The sequence below is a fragment of the Bubalus bubalis genome, chromosome 3, assembly GCF_019923935.1.
Source record: "Bubalus bubalis isolate 160015118507 breed Murrah chromosome 3, NDDB_SH_1, whole genome shotgun sequence".
Lineage (NCBI taxonomy): Eukaryota > Metazoa > Chordata > Mammalia > Artiodactyla > Bovidae > Bubalus > Bubalus bubalis.
In genome coordinates, this window is record NC_059159.1 from 59,862,067 (window position 1) to 59,884,552 (window position 22,486).

Genomic DNA, 22,486 nt, shown 5'->3' on the forward strand with positions numbered 1-22,486 from the left:
CAGAAAAGATCAGTTTTCATTCCAATCCCAAAGAAAGGCAAAGTCGAAGAATGTTCAAACTGCAATGCAATTGCACTCATTTCACGTGCTACCAAAGTAATGCTCAAAATTTGCCTAGAGAGGCTTCAACAGGACATGAACTGAGAAAGTCCAGGTGTTCAAGTTGGATTTAGAAAAGGCAGAGGAACCAGAGATCAAATTGCCAACATCTGTTGGATTATAGAAAAAAACAAGAGAATTAAAAAAAAAAAAAAAAAATCTGCTTCATCGACTACTCTAAAGCCTGTGACTGAGATGGGAATACCAGACCATCTGACCTGCCTCCTAAGAAACCTGTATGCAGATCAAGAAGCGACAGTTAGAACCAGAAATGGACTACTGGACTGGTTCAAAATTGGGAAAGGGGTACATCAAGGCTGTATACTGTCACCCTGCTTATTTAACTTATAGGCATAGTACATCATGACAAATGTTGGGCTGGATGAATCACAAGCTGGAATCAAGATTGCTGGGAGAAATATCAATAACCTCAGATATGCAGATGACACCACCATTATGTCAGAAACCAAAGAGGAACTAAAGAAACTCTTGGTGAAAGTGGAAAAATCATGTCCCATCACTTCATGGCAAATAGATGGAGAAACAATGGAAACAATGGCAGCCTTTATTTTGAAGGGCTCCAAAATCACTGCTGATGGTGATTGCAGCCATGAGACTAAAAGATGTTTGTTCCTTGGAACAAAAGCTATGACAACCTAGATCAGTTCAGTTTAGTCCCTCAGTCATGTCCGACTCTTTGCGACCCCATGAATCGCAGCACGCCAGGCTTCCCTGTCCATCACCAACTCCCGGAGTTCACCCAGACTCACGTCCATCGAGTCAGTGATGCCATCCAGTCATCTCATCCTCTGTCATCCCCTTCTCCTCCTGCCCCCAATGACAAACCTAGACAGGAGATTAAAAAAAAAAACAGATACATCACTTTGCCAACAAGTCTGTCTAGTCAAAGATATGGTTTCTCAAGTAGTCATGTATGGATGTGACAGTTGGACCACAGAGAAGTCTTAGTGCTGAAGAATTGATGTTTTGAACTGTGATATTGGAGAAGACTCTTGAGAGCCCCTTTAATTGCAAAGAGATCAATCCAGTCAATCCTAAAGGAAATAAATCCTGAATATTCATTGGAAGGTCTGATGCTGAAGCTGAATCTCCAATACTCTGGCAACCTATTGGAAGAGCCTACTCATTGGAAAGTACCCTGATGCTGGGAATCATTGAGGACAGGAAGAGAAGATGACAAAGGATGAGATGTTTGGATGGCATCACTGACTCAATGGGCATGAGTTTGAGCAATCTCCAAGAGATGGTGAAGTACAGAGAAGCCTGACATACTGCAGTCCATAGGGACTGCACTGCTGACATGTGCAGCCCACAGAGAGTGGGACATAACTGAGTGACTGAAAAACAACAACAAAGGAAGTTCTCTAGGCAGGAAACCACAAAAGAAGGAAAAATTTTCCAGAAAATAAACCCAAACTAATTAAGAAAATGGTAATAAGATCATATATATCAATCACTACCTTAAATATAAATGGATTAAATGCACCAACCAAAAGACATAGACTGCCTGGGTGGATGAAAACATGCGGATATACCCACTTTCACTTACCACATCACTCTGCTTAACCCCTCGCCCCAAAATTGTTTGTAATTCTTATATTGAGCAGCCATGTTTAAAAATAACTATATGATGATATTTTACTTTCATCCTATTTGTTTCACTTTTTCTATTTCATATTCAGTGGTCCCATTTCATTTAGCTTATGTTTTTCAATTTCTCCATCTCTTAATTTTTTTTGATATTCTGTTTCAAGTCTTTTTCAAGAATAGTAGGCAAGCTTTTGCATACATATCTATGTGTATGTACACACATATTTTTAGTATGCATAATATGCATATTTTAGAAAACATGAACTTTTGCCTAACTAAATTTTTTGTGACATTTGATTCCACTTGTTTGACTTAGTATGTATAGAATGCTTAATTTCTAATTTAAAATCTAGATATACAACAAGGAGCAAAGGTTTATTGTATAGCACAAGGAACTATAGTCAATAGCTTCTAATAACCTAAAGTGGAATATAGTCTGAAAAATGACCTGTGTATAACTGAATCACCTTGATGTGCACCTGAAACATTGTAGGTCAACTATATTCCAATAGAATATATATATGTTAGGAAATATATATATATATATGAAAATAAAGATATAATTTTTTTTTAAATAAAGACTTTTATAAGAGAAAGAGGACACTACATAAGATCAAGGGAAAAACTCAAGAAAATATAGCAGTTGTAAATATACATGGATCCAACAAGGGAGCACTGAATGCAATAGGCAAAAGCTAATAGCTTAAGGGAGAAGTCAACAGTAATAGTGGGAGACATTAACACCCGACATTCATCAGTGGATGGCTCATTCAAGCCAAAAATCAATAGGGAAACAAAGGACTTAAATGACACATCAGTCCAGATGGATTTAACTGACATTTATAGAGTATTCCATCCAAAAGCATCAGAATACACACTCTTCTTAAGTGCACATGGATCACCAGGATTGATCACATGCTGAGTCACAGGTGAGACTTGTTAAGTTTAAGAGAAATGGAATCATATTGAGCACTTTTTCTGATTACAGTGCTATAAGATTGGAAATCAATTATCAGAAAAAAATCTAAAAAAAACACAAGCAAGAGGTTAAACAATATGCTACTAAACCACATGCTTAAGCAACCAATTTGTTATTGTATCCAACCATTTGTGATCCCATGAACTGCAGCATGCCAGACTTTCCTGTCCTTCACCATCTCCTAGAGTTTATTCAGACTCATGTCCATTGAGTTGGTGATGCCTTCCAACCATTTAATTCTGTTATTCCCTTCTCCTCCTGCCTTAGATCTTTTCCAACACCAGGGTCTTTTCTAAGGAGTCAGCTCTTCACATCTGGTGGCCAAAGTACTGGAGTTTCAGCTTCAGCATCAGTCCTTCCAACGAGTATTCATGGTTGATTTTGAAAGGTTTTTGCTGAACCACAAAACACGCCTGGATTCTTGGCCTCTGGAGGAGAAGAATTCAATCCAGGGCCAGAGATGAGGCTTGATTGCTCAGAGTTTTGTGTAATAAAGTTTTATTAAAGTATAAAGGAGATAGAGAAAGCTTCTAACATAGACATCAGAAGGGTGCAGGAAGAATACCCGCCTTCTAGTTTTTAGCTGGATGTTATATAGTTACTAGCAGTCTGTTAATAAAAGAAAGGAGTGTCTTAAAACTCAGAGAATGGCACCAGGGCCCTCACACACAAGATGTATATTGGGATAATCTTGGCACCAGACAAATCATCCTGGGCCATAAAATGATTGACTTGAATCTTGTAGAAAGGCAGATTACCACACGAATAGTTTCATTTACATAGATTAGGGGGACAATGTCTGAGTATAATATACTGGTTTGTCACATCAGTTCTGAGCCATTAGGCAGAACCAACTTGAAGACAGAGTCTGGGGTAAATACATAGTACATTAACATAGCTTAAGACAAACATTTCCATAAGAAAAATGCATTGGTTAGCTCAAAATGAGAAAAATTAAGTTCAGGTGGAACCAGGTGTCATTATGGCAACACAGTATTTTAAGAGAAACCTCTTTTTAACTTTGTATAGAGAAGGGGAAAAAATATATCACTAGTTTGTTTCCTCCTGCCACTTGAGAGAGAGAGAGAGAGAGAGAGAGAGAGAGAGAATGTCTGACACTTGCAGCTTATTTCCTCCGTTTGGAGAGCCCTGGCCTTCCTGCCTGTTACCCTCTCAATTTCTTTTAGGATTAACTGTTTTGATCTCCTTGCAGTCCAAGGAACTCTAAGGAGTCTTCTCCAACACCACAGTTCAAAAGCATCAGATCTTCAGTGCTCAGTATGTGTTTTAAAAATTTATTTATTTTTTAATTGAAGCATAATTTCTTTACAGAATTTTGTTGTTTTCTGTCAAACATCACCAAGAACCAGCCATAGGTATACATATGTTGCCTCCCTCTTGAACCTGGCTACCATCTCTCTCCACATTCCACCCCACTAGATTGTTACAGATTCCCTGTTTGAGTTCCCTGAGTCATGCAGCAACTTCTCATTTGCTATCTATTTTATATATGGAATTTAAATTTCCCTGTTACTCTCTCCATACTTCCTTATCCTCTCGCTCCTCCTCTCCCTCCATATCCACAAGTCTGTTCTCTATGTCTGTTTCTCCATTTTTGCCCTGCAAATAAATTCATCAATATCATTTTTCTAGATTCCATATGTGTGCATTAGTATAGGATATTTCCCTTTCTGGCTTCTCTTTCTCATTCTTATTTCACTCTGTATAATAAGCTCTGGGTTCATTCACCTCATTATAATGGACTCAAATGCATTCCTTTTTACACCTGAGTAATATTCCATTACACATATGTATCACAGCTTCTTTCTCCATTCATCTGTTGATGGACATATACATTGTTTCCATGTTGTAGCTCTTGTAAGTAGTGCTGCAATGAACTTTGGGTTTTATTTGTCTTTTTTCAGTTTTTATTTCATCAGAGTATATGCCTAGGAATGAGACTGATGGGCCATATGGTGGTTTTATTCCTCGCTTTTTAAGGAGTCTCCATACTGTCTGCCATCGAGGCTGTATCAGTTTACATTCCCACCAGTAATGCAAGAGGGTTACCTTTTCTCCACATCCTTTCTAGTGCGTATTGTCCGTAGACTTTTTGATGATGGCCCTTCTGACTGGTATGAGGTGATATCTTATTGTAGGTTTGATTTGAATTCCTCTTATATTTAGCCATATTGAGAATCTTTTCATGTGTTTTTTAGCCATCTTATGTCTCCTTTGGATAACTGTCGTTTTAGGTCTTTTTCCCACTTTTTGACTGGGTTGTTTGTTTTTCTGGTATTGAGTTGTATGAGCTGCTTATATATTTTGAAAATTAATTTTGTGTCAGTTGTTTCCTGACTAATATTTTCTCCCATTCTTAGGGCTGTCTTTTCACCTGTTTTTAGTTTTTTGTTGTTTTTTTTTTTTTTTCACTTTGCAAAAGCTTTTATGTTTAATTAGGTCCCACTTGTTTATTTTAATCTTTATTTCCCTTACTCTAGGAGGTGGGTCATAGAGAAGCTTGATTTAGGTCATTGTGTGTTCTGCCGGTTTTCCTCTAAAGTTTTATAGTTTCTGGTCTTGCATTTAGGTCTTTAATCCACTTTAAGTTTATCTTTGTATATGGCTTTATAAAGTGTTCTAATTTCATTATTTTATTTTTAGCTGTGCAGTTTTCCAAGCATCACTTATTGAAGAGACCATCTTTGCTCCATTGTATATATTTGCCTTCTTTGCCAAAAATAAAGTACCCATAGATGCGTGGGTGTATCTCTGGGCTCTCAATCTTGCTCCATATTGGTTTACATTTCTGTTTTTGTGCCAGTATCATACTGCCTTGATGAGTGTAGCTTTGTAGCATATTCTGAAATCAGCAAAGTTGAATCCTCCAGCTACATTCTTCTTTCTCAAAACTGCTTTGGCTATTCAGGGTCTTTGGTGTTTCCATCAGAGTTGTGTTTTTTTGTTGTTGTTGTTGTTGCTGTTGTTCTAGTTCTGTGAAAATGCCATTGGTAATTGGATAGGGATCCCATTAAATCTTTAGATTGCATCTGGTAATATAGTCATTTTCAAAATATTAATTCTTCCTAATCAGGAACATGGAATGTATCTCCATCTTTTATGCCATCTTTGATTTCTTTCATCAATGTCTTATAATTTTCTGTGTATAGTTCTTTTTTCTCCTTAGGTAATTTTTTCCCTAGATATTTTATTATTTTTCCGACAATAGTGAATGGGATTGATTTCTTAATTTTTCTTTCTGACTATTCGTTGTTAGTATATAGGAATGTAAATGATTTCTGTGTATTAACCTTGTATCCCACAACTTTGCTGATTTCGCTGATTAGCTTTAGGAATTGTCTGATAGTTTCTTTGGAGTTTTCTATGTATAGTATCGGAGAAGGCAATGGGACCCCACTCCAGTACTCTTGCTTGGAAAATCCCATGGACGGAGGAGCCTGGTGAACTGCAGTCCATGGGATCACAAAGAGTCGGACATGACTGAGTGACCTCACTTTCACTTTTCACTCTCATGCATTGGAGAAGGAAATGGCCATGTCATCTGCAAATAGTGAGAGTTTTCCTTTGTCTTTCTGATCTGGATTACTTTCATTTCTTACTCTTCTTTAATTGCCCTAGCTAGGACTTCCAAAACTATTAAATAATAATGGTGAGAGTGAATAAGTTTGGCTTCTTCCTTATCTTAGAATGCTTTCAATTTTTCACCTTTGAGAATAATGTTTGTGGTGGGCTTATCATATACGGCCTTTACTATGTTGAGGTAGTTTCCTTCTATGTCATTTTTTGAAGCAATTTTATCATAAATCAGTGCTGAATTTTTTCAAAGGCTTTTTCTGCATCTATTGAGCTGATCATACAGTTTTTATCTTTCAATTTGTTAATACAGTGTGTTGCATTGATTGACTTGCATATATTGAGGAATCCTTGCATCCCTGTAGTAAACCTAACTTGACCATGGTGTATGAGCTTTTTAATGTGTTGTTGAATACTATTTGGTGGAATTTTGTTGACGATTTTTGCATCTGTGTTCATCAGTGACATTGGCCTGTAATTTTCTTATTTTCTGTTCTTTTTGGCTAATTTTGATATCAGGGTGTTATGATTTCATAAAATGAGTTTGGAAGTATTCCACTTCTGCAATTTTTTGGAAGAGTTCAGAAAAATAGGCATTAGCGCTTCTCTAAATGTTCAATAGAATTCCCCATGTGAAGCCATTTGGCCCTGGGCTTTTGCTTTTGGGGAAATTTTTGATCACAGTTTCAATTTCAGGTTTTGTAATTGGTTTGTTTATAAATTCTATTTTTTCTCTAGTTCCATCTTGGTAGGTTGAACTTTTCTAAGACTCTGTCCATTTCCTCTAGATTGTCCATTTTACTACCATATAGTTGCTCATAATATTATCTTATGATCCTTTTTATTTCTGTGTATTTCTGTGTTGTCTGTTGTAACATCCCTTTTTCATTTCTAATTTTCCTTCTTCTTCTTTTTTTTTTTTTTCCTTGATGAGTCTGGCTAATAGTTTTTCTATTTTGTTTATCTTCTCAAAGAATTAACTTTTAGTTTTATTAATCTTTGCTATTTTTCCTTCATTTCTTTTTCATTTATTTCGGCTCTGGTCATTATTACTTGTTTCCTTCTGCTGACAGTGGGGGTTTTTTGTTCTTCTTTTTCCAGCTGCTTTAAGTATAGAGTTAGGTTGTCTGTTCTATGTTTTTCTTCTTGTATTGTTACAAGCTTCCCTCTTGGAACTGCTTTTGCTGAATCCCATAGGTTTTGGGTCATCATGTATTCATTATCATTTGTTCCTAGGAGGTTTTTTTTTTTTTATTTCCCTTCTTATTTCTGAAGGAACCTCTTTGTTAGTTAGTAATGTATTGTTTAATCTCCATGAGTGTGTGTGTGTGTGTGTGTGTGTGTGTGTGTGTGTGTGTTTTGCAGTTTTATTTTCCCCATAGTTGATATCGAATCTCATAGCATTGTGGTCAGAGAAGATACTAGATATGATCTCAATTTTCTTAAATTTTCTGAGGCTTGATTTGTGGCCCAAGATGTTGCCTATCCTGGAGAATGTTCTATGCGCACTTGAGAAGAAAGTATATTCTTTTGCACTTGGATGGAAAGGCCTGAAGGTATCTATTAGGTCCATTTGGTCTAATGTTTCATTTAAGGTTTGGGTTTCCTTTTAGGTTCTCTGTTATGATGATCTGTCTACTGATGTAAGTGGTGTGTTAAAGCTCCCTACTATTATTGTGTTACTGTCAATTTCCCCTTTTATTCCTGTTAGTGTTTGCTTTATGTATTGAGGTGCTCCTATGTTGGGTGCATAAATATTTATAGTTGTTATGCCTTCTTGGATTGATCCCTTGATCAGTATGTAGTATCCTCCTTTATCTCTTATAATATTCTTTAAAGTCTGTTTTGTCTGAAATAATGATTGCCACTCTGGCTTTCTTTTGGTTTCCGTTCACATAGAATAACATTTTTCCATCCTTTTGCTTTTTGTCTGTATGTGTCTCTAGGTCTGAATTAGCTCTCTTGTAGGCAGCATTTATATGGGTCTTGTTTTTGTATCCATTCAGTCAGTATGCACGCTTTGGTGGATTCATGCTATCCATTTACATTTAAAGTAATTATTTAGATATATGCTCCTATTGGCATTTCATCAATTGTTTTGAGTTTGCTTTGTAAGTCTTTCTTTCTCTTGTGTTTTCTGCCTATGTAAGTTCCTTTATTATTTGTTGTAAGGCTGATTTAGTCATTCTAAATTCTCTTAACTTTTGCTTGTCTGTAAACCTTTTGATTTCTCTATCAGTTCTGAATGAGGTCTTTGCTGGGTATAGTGATCTTGGTTGTAGATTTTTCCTTTCAGTATTGTGCTGTATTTCTTTTTTTTTTTTTTTTTTTTTTTTTTAACATGTTTCATTTGAGGTCTCCTTTCTCCAGGCTTTAGGGCTGTATTCCATCTTCCTTTTCTTTTTTGCCCTTGGAAGGAAAGGTTGGTTGTGGTTTCTGTTGTTTTCTTGTTAGGGTGACTTGTGTCTGTACTCTAGTGGGAGGAGGTGAGGTTATTTTCTTTTAATTTTTTCCTCTGATGGGCAAGGCTGTGTGAGGTAGTATATTTCACAGTGTCTGTGGGACTCCTGTCTGTTGATTGTTTTTGTATTTTTTCTTGCTTTTTGTTTGGGAAAATAGCCCTGGAGTGTATACTTTCAATAGCTGGGTAGTATTAAGCTTTGTGTACAGGTGTCAAAGTTCTCAGTAACTAATACCCTCTGGGATTAGGAATTCTCTGGCATCTGGGATCTTGGACTCAATGCTCTCACGTCACTGGTTCAGGTGCAACCCTTGATCAGGGGATTGGGGCTCCATAAGTAGCTTATGATGGGATTAAAGGGATTAAAGTATACACACCAAGACAAAAAGCAAAGCATTACATGAAATAAAAGTTGAACCCAGATAGATGATAAATGCAAGATCAAGCAGGTAATTAGAGAAATAATGGCATAATACAAAAAGAATACAGAAGATTGACTTGATGAACAAGGGAAACCAAAAATGATATCAACCAATTAAAAGAAGAAATAAGTAACTCTCAACCTGGAAAACTGAGTTTGAGCAGAGTGCCACTTAGGGAATATAGCAAAGAGAGCACAACAATGTAACTTACATGGTGAAAAAAGAAAGAGTGAAGTAAAAAAGTAAAAAGAAAAAGGGAAAAAAAAGAGAAGGGAGAGAAAAGAAAAAATAAAGCATGGAAGAGAATGTAAAAAAAATTTGAAAAGCAAAAATAAATAGACATATGCAAAAATTTATATATATTCAGGAATAGCTACAGCCAGTAAAGAACTATAAGAAAAGCAGACAAATATATCAAAAGCAAAATCAGAAGAATCACAGAAAAGGGTGAAAAACATATTTAAAAAAACATTTATTAAAAAACATTTATTTTATTTTCCCCCACAGAATGTTACTCTTTATTTATTTATTTATTTAATATCCAAGATGTTTTTTTTAATTTAGTTTTTTCTTTTAATTACTTTACAATATTGTATTGGTTTTGCTATACATCAACATGAATCCACCACGGGTATACACGTGTTCCCAATCCTGAGCACCCCTCCCAAAAACAAGAAAAACAAAGAGTAATACTCCACAGCACTGCAAAAGGCTAATGTGAAGGTAGAATTATGTAGCAGGAATAGACAGTGTGATTTAAGACTGAGAAAAGAAAAAGGTTCTTAAGGTCATTGTTCTTGATTGTGGAGCCTGACCCCATGGATGGGGTTGGATTAGTGTTCTGTGATGTTCTCCTTGTTGGAGCTTCTGCCTGTATTCTCTTTGATGGAGCTGGATCTCATCTCTCTGAAGGGCAATGAGTGCAGTGTCCAGTAGTAGGTTTTGGGGTGTCTATGGGGTCAATACCTTGGCCACCTGATGTGAAGAACTGTCTCCTTAGAAAAGACCCTAATGCTGGGAAAGAATGAAGGCAGGAGAAGGGGACCACAGAGGATAAACTGGCTGGATGGCGTCACCAACTTGATGAACATGAGTTTGAGCAAGATCTGGGAATTGGTGATGGATAGGGAAGCCTGATGTGCTGCAGTCCATGGGGTTGCAAAGAGTCAGACATGACTGGGTTCAAGATGTTTTGGGGCAGTCCTTCTGGCTTTGGCAGTGTTAGACACATCTATTTTCATAGCCATGTTAAAATGGCCCTCTCAGGATATCTTCACTGCCTCTAGCTCCCTACTTGTCCCTGGAATCTTTACCATTGCTTCTGTCCCCTGGTCCCACCCTGAACTGCAGGCGGAAACAGACTAGGTAGGGGCTTGTGTTGATCTTTTCTCAGCTCCCAAACCATGCCGTTGGCATCATGGAGACTTGTGTGGGCTTCCCTTAGCCCCTTGAGCTTGCTCTCTATGTCATAGGGCTTCTGTGCTCTTGTTTCAGCTCCCTGGGACCACCCTCTATGCCACGTGGTTTGTGTGTGCTGCAGGGGTTTGTGTGTGCCTCTCTGTCGATCCCCAAGGCCTAGACTGCATAGCGAGGCTTGTGAGAGCTGCAGAGACTTGTATGCTGTGCTTCTCTCAGCACCCTGGGCCCACCCTCTATGACGTAGGGCTTCTGTAGGTTTCTCTCAGTTCCCCTATTCCACTCTCTAGTCAAGGCCACAGTCTGTGAGCTGTTTCTGGGCTGAGACATGCAGCTTTCTCTGTTTTCTGCCATCTAAGTTCCTGCTTTGCCTGCCTTTCCAAGATACCATAGCTTCCTCTTGGGTCTGCCTTTGAGGGAACTTCCAAGTGCACAGGAACTCTTCCTCCTTCATGACTCCCTCCCTCCCTTAGGGCACAAGCTCCCATCCTGAAGTTCTCCATCTCTTCCCTTTTTTTATGTCTCTATCCTCTCTCCTACCTCATCCCAAGGAGCTTAGCCTGCCCCCTGGAGGCCTGCAGTCTTCTATTGTTACATCAGTTCAGTTAAGTTCAGTTGCTTAGTCATATCCGACTCTTTGCAACCCCATGGACTGATGCACACCAGGCTTCCCTGTCCATCACGAACTCCCAGAGCTTGCTCAAACTCGTGTCCATTGAGTCGGTCATGCCATACAACCATCTCATCCTCTGTCATCCCCTTCTCTTCCCGCCTTCAATCTTTTCCAGCATCAGGGCCTTCTCAGTTGAGTTAGTTCTTCACATCAGGTGGCCAAAATATTGGAGTTTCAGCTTCAGCATCAGTCATTCTTATGAATATTCAGGACTGATTTCCTTTAGCAAGGAGAGATAAGAAAGCCTTCTTAAGCCAACAGTGCAAAGAAATGGAGGAAAACAGTAGAATGGGAAAAACTAGATATCTTTGCAAGAAATTTGGAGATATTAAGGGAATATTTCATGCAAAGATAGACACAGTAAAAGATGGAAATCACAAGGATCTAACAGAAGCAGAAGAGATTAAGAAGTGGGGGCGGAGGTGGGCTGGGGCAGGTACAGACAGAAGAACTGTGCAAAAAGGTTAGGAAGACCTGGATAACCATGATGGTGCTGCCACTCACCTAGAGCCAGACATCCTGGATTGCAAAGTTCAGTGGGTCTTGCTACAAAGCTATTTAGTCCTGGTCTTTTGCTGCTTGTTGGGAGTCCTTTAAGTTTGTGATTCAGTGTTCTCAGTGGTTCTCTGTTCAGGTTTTCTTTTTTCTTATCCAGTTTGTGTTATTATATGTTTCTAGGAATTTATCATTTACTTTTAGCTTTTCTGTATTTTTGATATACAGTTGCTAGTAGTAATCTCTTTTGATTCCTGTTTTCTGTAGTGTCAGAAGTAACTTCTCTTTTCATATTAGTTTTACTTACTTGGGTCTTTCCCTCTTTCTATTAATGTCTGTCTAGTTATTTAATCACTTTGTTTATCTTTTCAAAATAATTAATTGCATTAAGAATTTCTTTTTTTAAATTTTAATGGAGATAGAGTTGGTTTAAAATGTATTAGTTTGTGACATAGAGGGAAAAAAAAAATATATATATATATATATATATATATATATACACATATACAATTTCTGCCATATTAAAAAGCAGAGATATTTCTTTGTGGACAAAGGTGTGTATAGTCAAAGCTATGGTTTTTCCAGTTATTGTGTATGGATGTGAGAGTTGGACCATAAAGAAAGTTGAGAGCTGAAGGATTGATGCTTTTGAACTGTGGTGCTGGAGAAGCAAGTAGATCAAACCAGTCAATCCTAAAGGAAAGTAGTCCTGAATATTCATTGGAAGGACAAATGCTGAAGCTGAAGCTCCAATACTTTGGCCACCTCATGGGAAGAACTGACTCGTTGTAAAAGACCCTGATACTGGGAAAAATTGAAGGCAGGAAGAGAATGGGGTGACAGAGGATGATATGGTTGGATGGCATCACTGATTCGATGGACATGAGTTTGAGCAAGCTCTGGGAGTTGGTGATGAACAGGGAAGTCTGGGATGCTGCAGTCCATGGGGTTGCAAAGAGTCAGACACGACTGAGTGACTGAACTGAATTACAAGTGTTGATATTGAAACAGTAATTTTAATGCACCCAACAAACAGTATTACAGGACCTGATGGGTTTATAAGTAAATGCTATGAAGCATTTAGAAAAGAATTAAAAGCTATCTTTCTGAAACTCTTCCCCAAAATTGCACAGGACAGAATACTCCTAACTTATTTCTATGATGCCACCATCACCCTAATACCAAAGCCAAACAAAGATATCATTAAAATGAAAAATATGGGCCAGTATGGAGCTTTTCTGGTGACTCGGTGGTGAAGAATCTGCCGGTAATGCAGGAGAGGCAAGAGATGTGTGATCAATTCCTTTGCTGGGAAGACCCCCTGGAGAAGGAAATGGCAACCAGCTCCAGTATTCTTGCTAAGAAAATCCCTTGGACAGAGGAGACTGGAGGGCTACAGTCTATGGGGTCACAAACAGTTGGACACAGTTGAGCAACTGAGAATGCATGCACCAATTATGAACATAGAGGCAAAAATCCTCAACAACATACTGGCAAACTGAGTCAAACAATGCATTTAAAAGGCCACGTAAAATGATAAAGTGAAATTTATCCCAGAGATGCAAGGATGTTTCAATATCCACAAGGCAATCAATGTGACAGTTCTTATCATCTAAATAAAATAATAATAATAAAAAAGAAACTTATGATAACCCAATAGATCTAGAAAAACTTTTGATAAAATCTAACAATCATTTATGATTAAAAAAAAGAACTTCAGAAATTGGGCATAGTGGGAACATACATCAATATAATAAAGTCCATATATGACAAACCTTCAGCTAATATCACATTCAATGATGAAATACTGAAAGTATAGTTTTGGAAGTCCTAAATGTGATAATCACAGGAGAAAAATAAACAAAAGGAATCCAAATTGGAAAAGAGGAATAAAACTGTCACTGTTTACAGATGACATGATACTATAGATAGAAAATCCTAAAGATGCTACCAGAAAATTAAGAGTTCAACAGTGAATTTGGTAATGTTGTAGTTTACAAAATTAATACAAGAAATCTGTTGCACTTTTATACACTAATAATGAAAGATAAAGAGAAATTAATCATCCTATTTACCACCTCACTGAAAAGAATAAGATAGCTAGGAGTAGATGTTCCTAAGAAGACAACTTCTACTCCAAAGAGTTAAAGATGCTGATGACAGAAATTAAAGATGACACAAACAACTGGAAAATATACCATGACCTTGGATTAGGAGACTCAAGACTACCCTAATGTCTATACTACCCAAAACAATCTACAGAGCAAGTGTAATCTCTATCAAATTACCAGTGGCAATTTTCACAGAACTAAAATAGTAAATCTTAAAGTTGTATGAATACACAAAAGAACCCAAATAGCCAAAGCAATTTTGAGTAAGAAAAATGAAACTGGAGTAAGTACAGTACCCTCTTTGACATCTGTCTTAGTGATATTTTTGAATTTGTCTCCTCAGGTAAAGGGAAGAAAATAAAAAAAATAAATAAACAAGTGAAACAGTTCTAAACTAAAAAGAGGTTTTTGCACAGCTAAGGAAACTATTTTAAAAAATCAAAGACAACCTACTCAATCGGTGAAAATACTTGCAAACAGTATTTCTGATAAGATATTATTACACTAAATATACAAAGAACTCATTTATCTGAAAAAAAAAATTAAAATGGGAGAAGGCCAGGGCAAACTATTTTCTGAAAAAGACAGACAAATGGGAAATAGCCACATGAAAAATTTCTTAGTATCCTTGGGCTTCGCTTGTGGCTCAGCTGGTAAAGAATCCGCTTGCAATGTGGGAGACCTGAGTTTGATCCCTTGGTTGAGAAGATCCCCTGGAGAGGGGAGAAGAAAATGGCAACCCACTCCAGTATTTTGGGCTGGAGAATTCCATGGACTGTGTAGACAATGGGGTCACAAAGAGTCGGACACAACTGAGTGACTTTCACTTTCACGTCCTTAATCATTAGAAAGTTTGATGAAACAGTGACAGACTTTATTTTTTTTTTGGGGGGGGAGGGTCCAAAAATCACCGCAATGACAGACCTTATTTGGGTGTGGGGGGCTCCAAAATCACTGCAGATGGTGACTACAGCCATGAAATTAAAAGACACTTGCTCCTAGGAAGAAAAGTTTTGACCATCTTAGACAGTATATTAAAAAAGCAGAGACATTGCTGACAAAATTCCATCTCGTCAAAGCTACGGTTTTTCCAGTAGTCATGCATGGATGTGAGAGTTGGACTATAAAGAAAGCTGAGTGCAGAATTGATGCTTTTGATCTGTGGCATTGGAGAAGACTCTTGAAAGTCCCTTGGACTGCAAGGAGATCCAACCAATCCATCCTAAAGGAAATTAGTCCTGAGTATTCATTGGAAGGACTGACGCTGAAGCTGAAACTCCAATACTTTGGCCACCAAAGATGGGAAGAAGTGACTCGTGGAAAAAGACACTGATGCTGGGAAAGTTTGACAGTATTAGGAGGAGGGAACAACAAAGGATGAGATGGTTGGATGGCATCCCCAACTTGATAGATATGAGTTTGAGCAAACTCTGGGAGTTGGTGATGGACAGGGAAGCTTGGTGAGCTGCAGTCAATGGGACCACAGGGAGTCAGCCACAACTGAGTGACTGAACTGAACTGAACTGATAGAAACTCTGTTACTTCTTGTCTCAATGGAAAAATCCTATATTTGTTCTCACATCTGTTTATGCATGTAGTTTTTTTTTTTAATCTGCTTTTTGTACCTTCTGAAAATAAAAGAAGGAAATGAGTGATCTAGTTATATCTATATTTTGTGTTTAGTAACTTCTAACATTAAAATATCTCAACATTTATGATATATACACACACACAGAGTCTTGCATCTGACAATGAAGTAGAAAAATGAACAAATAGGAAAATGCAGGGTGGCTAAGATGGAACACAGGTAGATTATAAAAAATATGCTGTGTTTGATTTTTGTTTTTTGTTTCTAATTTTTCTTTGGCTCAATAGAAATGCACACTTTCAAAAGTAACATTTCCTTTACTCAGGCCCAATACATTGGAAGAGAGCCTGTGAGAGCATTGGTGATGATTTAATTCCCTCAGCTTTCAAAATCCTATTTTCCCTCACTGAAGCTGTCAGCCCTCACAGACAGAAACTGTAGATTGCTAATACATGGCTGAAGTCTAAGTGGTACAGCACATTTTTTGGTCTTGAGAAAATTGAATAACAAATCTCAAACTGTCCATAGCTTGCCTTGCAGTAGTTTCATATTCAGAAATCAAGAGGAATTTCTGATTCGAAAATTTATGGCTGATGGAACCTAAGTAGAGTGACAAAGGCTCATATGCAGAACCTGTAAACAAATCTCAAGTGAAGGCATTACCCAAGCCTATAGATTTTATACCTTGGGTTAAGGGGTAAAGAGACATATTTCAAAGTTAACAAACCAATATATAAAACCATTCTTGTGCAGCATAAGCTGCATATCTCAGCTTTATTTAAATTGCTTGTCTCTTAAGGGAGGGGCTTCCCAGGTGTCTCATCCGCCTGCCAATGTAGAAGACGCAGGTTAAATCACCAGGTCAGGAAGATCTCTTGGAAGATGAAATGGCAACTGACTCCTGTATTCTTGCCTGGAAAATCCCTTGGACAGAGAGGCCAGGCAGGCTACAGTCCGTATCATTGCAAAGAGTCAAACACAACTGAGACTGAGCAAGCATGCATGTACTCCTAGGGGACATCAGAAGTCAATATTCAATGTGTGTGTATATGTGAATGTATTCATGCCTTGGTATTTTTCTATTTTTGTAACCTTAAACCCTTTTAGTTATTTATCTTGGCTTCTCCAATTTAACAGGCATACACACACACACACACACGTATACATATATATGTGCACGCTAAATCGCTTCAGTCGTGTCAGACTCTTTTCAAACCTATGGACTATAGCCTGCCAGGTTCCTCTCTCCATGGGATTCTCCAGACATAAATACTGGAATGAGTTTCCATGCCCTCCCCCAAGGGATATTTTCGACCCAGGGATAGAATCTGCATCTCTTATGTTGGCATGAAGGTTCTTTACCACTAATGCCACCTGGGAAGCCCATATACAATCTATACTAAGTGGAATTTTAGGTTCAAGGTGAAATTAAACAAAATATATGGAGAGTTTTCATATATCCTGAGAAGTCCACCAACAAGACTACTTCCTATCAATATCCCACACTATAGAGATATATTTGTTACAATTAGTAAGCTTACATTATTACCCAAAGTCGATAATTTGCATTATGGTGTTATATATTCTTGGTGTTATATATATACTCTTGGTGTTATATATTCTATGATTTTTCACACATATATAATGACATATATGTACCATTGTAGTGTCATACAGAACATTCTCACTGCCTCTGTATTCTGATTACATATCCCTCTCCACTTTCTAGCAACTATTGGAAACATCTGATCTTTTTATTGTCTCCATAGGTTTACCTCTTTCAAATTGTCATTTGGTCGGACTCACAGTACATAACTTTTCTGATTGGCTTCTTTTAGTAATATGTATTTAAGTTTCCTCTCTATATTACCATGGCTTGGTAGGGCATTTATACAAAGCACTGAATAATATTCCATTGCCTGGATGTACCACAATCAATCTATCCATTCTCCTATTAAAGCAACCTACTATATCTTGCTGCTGCTGCTAAGTCGTTTCAGTCGAGTCCGACTCTATGCAACCCCACAGACGGCAGCCCACCAGGCTCCGCCATCCCTGGGATTCTCCAGGCAAGAACACTGGAGTGGGTTGCCATTTCCTTCTCCAATGATGAAAGTGAAAAGTGAAAGTGAAGTCTCTCAGTTGTGTCCGACTCGTCGCGACCCCAAGGACTGCAGCCTACCAGGCTCCTCCATCCAAGGGATTTTTCCAGGCAAAAGTACTGGAGTGGGTTGCCAGTGTCTTCTCTGATTATATCTTAGTTGTTTCCAAGTTTTGACAATTGTAAATGAAGCTGCTATAAATATCCATGTGAAGGTTTTGTGTAGACATAAGTTTTTCATACATTTGAGCACAGTTACTGGATTCTCTTCTGCAGTAAGAGTGTTTCTCTTTGTAAAAAACTGGCAGTCTGTCTTCCAAAGGAGCTCTACAATTTTGCATTCTCATCTGGAATAAATGAGAGTTCAATATCCTCACCACTATTCAGCATTGTCAAAGATTTGAATCTTGGCCATTCTAATAAGTATGTCATACTCAATATTGTTTTATTTTGCTTTTCTATAATGAAGTGATATATAACGTATTTTCATATGCTTATTTACTATCTGTCTACTTTGATGAGATATCTACTCAGATGTTTTGTACATCTTTAAATCAGCTTGTCTGTTTTCTTATTGTTGAATTTTTGTGTACTTTGTATCCAGTAACAGTCTTCATCTGATATATCTTTTGCATTTTTTTTCTCCCAGCCTGTGGCTTATCTTCTCATTCTCTTCATAGTATTTTCTGCAGAACAAAAGTTTTCAGTTTTAATTAAGTATGTTTAGCAATTATTTTTTTCATGAACTGTGCTTTGATATTGCATCTGAACAGTCACCACCATAGGAAAGGTCATATAAATTTACTCTGGTGTTAACTACTAGGATTTTTATACTTATATTTTATATTATGTTTATGATCTACTTTGAGTAATTTTTGTTAAGAGTATAATGACTATGTATCATTTTCCTTCATTTATTTGTGTAGAGATATCTAGTTACTTCAGCCAGCACCATTTATTGAAAAGACTAACTTTGCTCCATTGTATAACTTTGCTCCATTGTCAAAGATGAAGAGAGTACACTTCAGTTTAGTTCAATTCAATCACTCGGCTATGTGCGACTCTTTGGAACCCCATAGAATGCAGCATGCCAGGCTTCCCTATTCATTACCAACACCTGGAGCTTGCTCAAACGCACATCCATCGAGTCAGTGATGCCATCCAACCATCTCATCCTCTGTCATCCACCTCTTCCTGCCTTCAATTTTTCCCAGCATCAGGGTCTTTTCCAATGAGTCAGTTCTCCTCAGGTGGCCAAAGTATTGGAGCTTCAGCTTCAGCATCAGTACTTCCAGTGAATATTCAAGACCAATTTCCTTTAAGATTGACTGGCTTGATCTCCTTGCAGTCCAAAGGACTCTCAAAAGTCCTCTCCAATGCCATAGTTCAAAAGCATCAATTCTTAAGTGCTCAACTTTCTTTCTTTATGGTCTCACATCCATACATGAGAAATGGGAAAAAAAAAAAAAGGTATCCTTGTCTATATGGAAGTTTGTTTGTAAAGAAATGTTTCTGCTTTTTAACATGCTGTCTAGGTTGGTCATAGCTTTTCTTCCAAGGAGCACGTGTCTTTTAATTCTATAGCTGCAGTCACAATCTGCAGTGATTTCCGAGCCAAAGAGAATGAAGTCTGTCACTGTTTCCATTGTTCCACCATCTATTTGCATGTAGAGATGGGACTGATGCCACAATCTTAGGTTTTTTTTGTTTTTTGTTTTTTACTGTTGAGTTTTAAGCCAGCTTTTTCACTCTCTTTTTTCACTTTCATCAAGAGGCTCCTTAGTTCCTCTTCATTTTCTGCCATAATGGTGGTGTCATCTGCATATCTGAGATTATTGATATTTCTGATTCCAGCTTGTGCTTCATTCAGCCCAGAATTTCATGTGATGTACTTATTCTGCATAGAAGTTAAATAAGCAGGATGACAATATACAGCCTTGACGTACTTCTTTCCCAATTTGGAACAAGTCTGTTGATCCATGTCCGATTCTAACTGTGGCTTCAGGACCTGCATACAGATTTCTTAGGAGGCAGGTTGGGTGGTCTGGTATTCCCATCTCTTGAAGAATTTTCCACAGTAAGTTATGATCCACATAGTCAGATACTTTAGCATAGTCAGTAAAGCAGAAGTAGATGTTTTTTTCTTGAATTCTCTTGCTTTTTCTATGCTCCAAAGGATGTTGGCAATTTGATCTCTGGTTCATCTGCCTTTTCTAAATCCAGCTTGAACATCTGGAAGTTCTCAATTCACATACTGTTGAGGCCTAACTTGGAGAATTTTGAGCATTACTTTGCTAGTGAGTGAAATCAGTGCAACTGTGTGATAGTTTGAAAATTCTTTGGTATTGCCTTTCTTTGGGATTGGAATGAAAACTGACCTTTTCCAGTCCTGGGGCCATTGCTGAGTTTTCCAAATTTGTTGATATATTGAGTGCAACATTTTCACAGCATTATCTTTTAGGTTTTGAAATAGCTCAACTAGAATCCCATCACCTCCATGAGCTTTGTTTGTAGTGATGTTTCCTAAGGTCTGCTTGATTTTGCATTCCAGAATGTCTGGCTCTAGGTGAGTGATTACTCATCTGGATTATGCAGATATTTTTTGTATAGTTCTGTGTCGTCTTGCCACCTCTTCTTAATATCTTCTGCTTGTGTTAGGTACATACAATTTCTGTCCTTTATTGTGCCCATCTTTGCATGAAATGTTCCCTTGGTGTCTCTAATTTTCTTGAAGAGATCTCTAGTCTATCCCATTCTATTGTTTTCCTTTATTTCTTTGCATTGATCTCTGAGGAAGGCTTTCTTATATCTCCTTGCTATACTTGGGAACTCTGTACCCTAATGGATGTATCTTTTCTTTTTTCCTTTGCCTTTAGTTTTTCTTCTTTTCTCAGCTGTTTTTAAGGCCTCCTCAGACAACCATTTTTCCTTTTTCCATTTCTTTTTCTTAGGGATGGTCTTGATCACTGCCTCCTGTACAACATCACAAATCTCCATTCATAGTTCTTCAGGGACTCTCTCTATCAGAGGTAATCCCTCTAATCTATTTGTCACTTCTACTGTATAATCATAAGGGATTTGATTTAGGTCATACCTGAATGGTCTAGTGGTTTTCCCTACTTTATTCAATTTAAGTCTGAATTTTTGAATAAAGAGTTCAGGATCTGACTGACAGTCAGCTCCTGTCTTGTTTTTGCTGACTGTGTAGAGCTCGTCAATATTTGGCTGCAAAAAATACGATCAATCTGATTTCAGTATTGATCATTTGGTGATGTCTATGTGTAGAGTCATCACTTGTATTGTTGGAAGAAGGTGTTTGCTATGACAAATGTGTTCTCTTGGCAAAACTCTGATAGCCTTTGTCCTGCTTCATTTTGTACTCTGAGGGCAAATTTTCCTGTTACTCTGGTTAACTCTTGACTTACTACTTTTGCATTCCAGTCCCCTGTGAGGAAAAGGACATCTTTTTTGGAAGTTAGTTCTAGAAGATCTTCTAGGTCATCATAGAACCATTCAACTTCAGCTCCTTTGACATTAGTGGTTAAGGCATAGACTTGGATTACTGTGATATTGAATGGTTTTCTTTGGAAAGGAACAGAGATCATTCTGTCATTTTTGAGATTGCACTCAAGTACTATATTTTGGACTCTTGCTGACTATGAGGGCTACTCCATTTCTTCTATGTGATTCTTGCCTACAGTAGCAGATATAAGGGTCATCTGAATTAAATTTGCCCATTCTGGTTCATTTTACTTCACTGATTCCTAAAAGGCTGATGTTCACTCTTGCCGTCTCCTGTTTGACCACTTCCAATTTACCTTGATTCATGGACCTAACATTCCAGGTTGGAGTATGCAATATTGTTATTTACAGCATTAGCCTTTACTTCCATCACCAGTCACATCCATATCTAGGTGTTGTTTTTGTTTCGGCTTCATCTTTTCATTGTTTCTGGAGTTATTTTTTCACTCTTCTCCAGTAGCTTACTGGTCACCTTCCAACTTCGAGGATTTCATCTTTCAGTGTCCTATCTTTTTGCCTTTTCATACTGTTAATGGTGTTCTCAAGAAAAGAATACTGAAGTGGTTTGCCATTCCCTTCTCCAGTGGAACATGTTTTGTCGGAACTCTCCACCATGACACATCCTTCTTGGGTGACCTTATAAGGCATGGCTCATAGTTTCATTGAGTTAGACAAGGCTGTGGTCCATGTGATCAGTTTGATTAGTTTTCTGGAATTTTGATTTTGATTCTTCTGTCTTCCCTCTGATGGATAAGGATATGATGCATATGGAAGCTTCCTGATGGAAAAGACTGACTGTCTCTTGTCCTGGGTCTTATTCTCATGGGCAGGGCCATGGGCAGTAAATCTTTAATCCAATTTTCTGTTGATGGGTGTGCTGTGTTCTCTCCCTGTTATTTGGCCTGAGTCCAAACTATGGTATGGGGAGTCACAGTAAGAGACCTCCTTCACAAGGGCTTATGCATGCACTGTTGTATTCAATGCTCCAACCCTGCAGCAGGCTGCTGTCAACTCTTGCCTCTGCTGGAGACTACTGGACACTCACAGGCAAATCTGGTTCAGTCTCTTGTGCGGACACTGCTCCTTTCTCCTGGTGCACACAAGTTTTTGTTTTTGGCCTCCAAGAGTCTGTTTCCCCAATCTTGTGGAAGTTCTGTGGAAGTTCAAATCTCACTGGGCTTTAAAGTCAAATTCTGTGTTCCCTTTGCCAGATCTCCAGGTTGGTAAATCTGTTGTGGGTCCTAGCACTTTCTTAACAGTGCGAAAATCTCTTTGGTATAATTGTTTTGCAGTTTGTGGGTCATCTTCTCAGTAGCTCTATGGTGGGGCTAATGGCAACCTTCTCCAAGAGGGCTTATGCCCACACTGTGTGCCCCAGGTCCTCTGCAGCCAGAGCCACTGTTCCTGTGCCAGG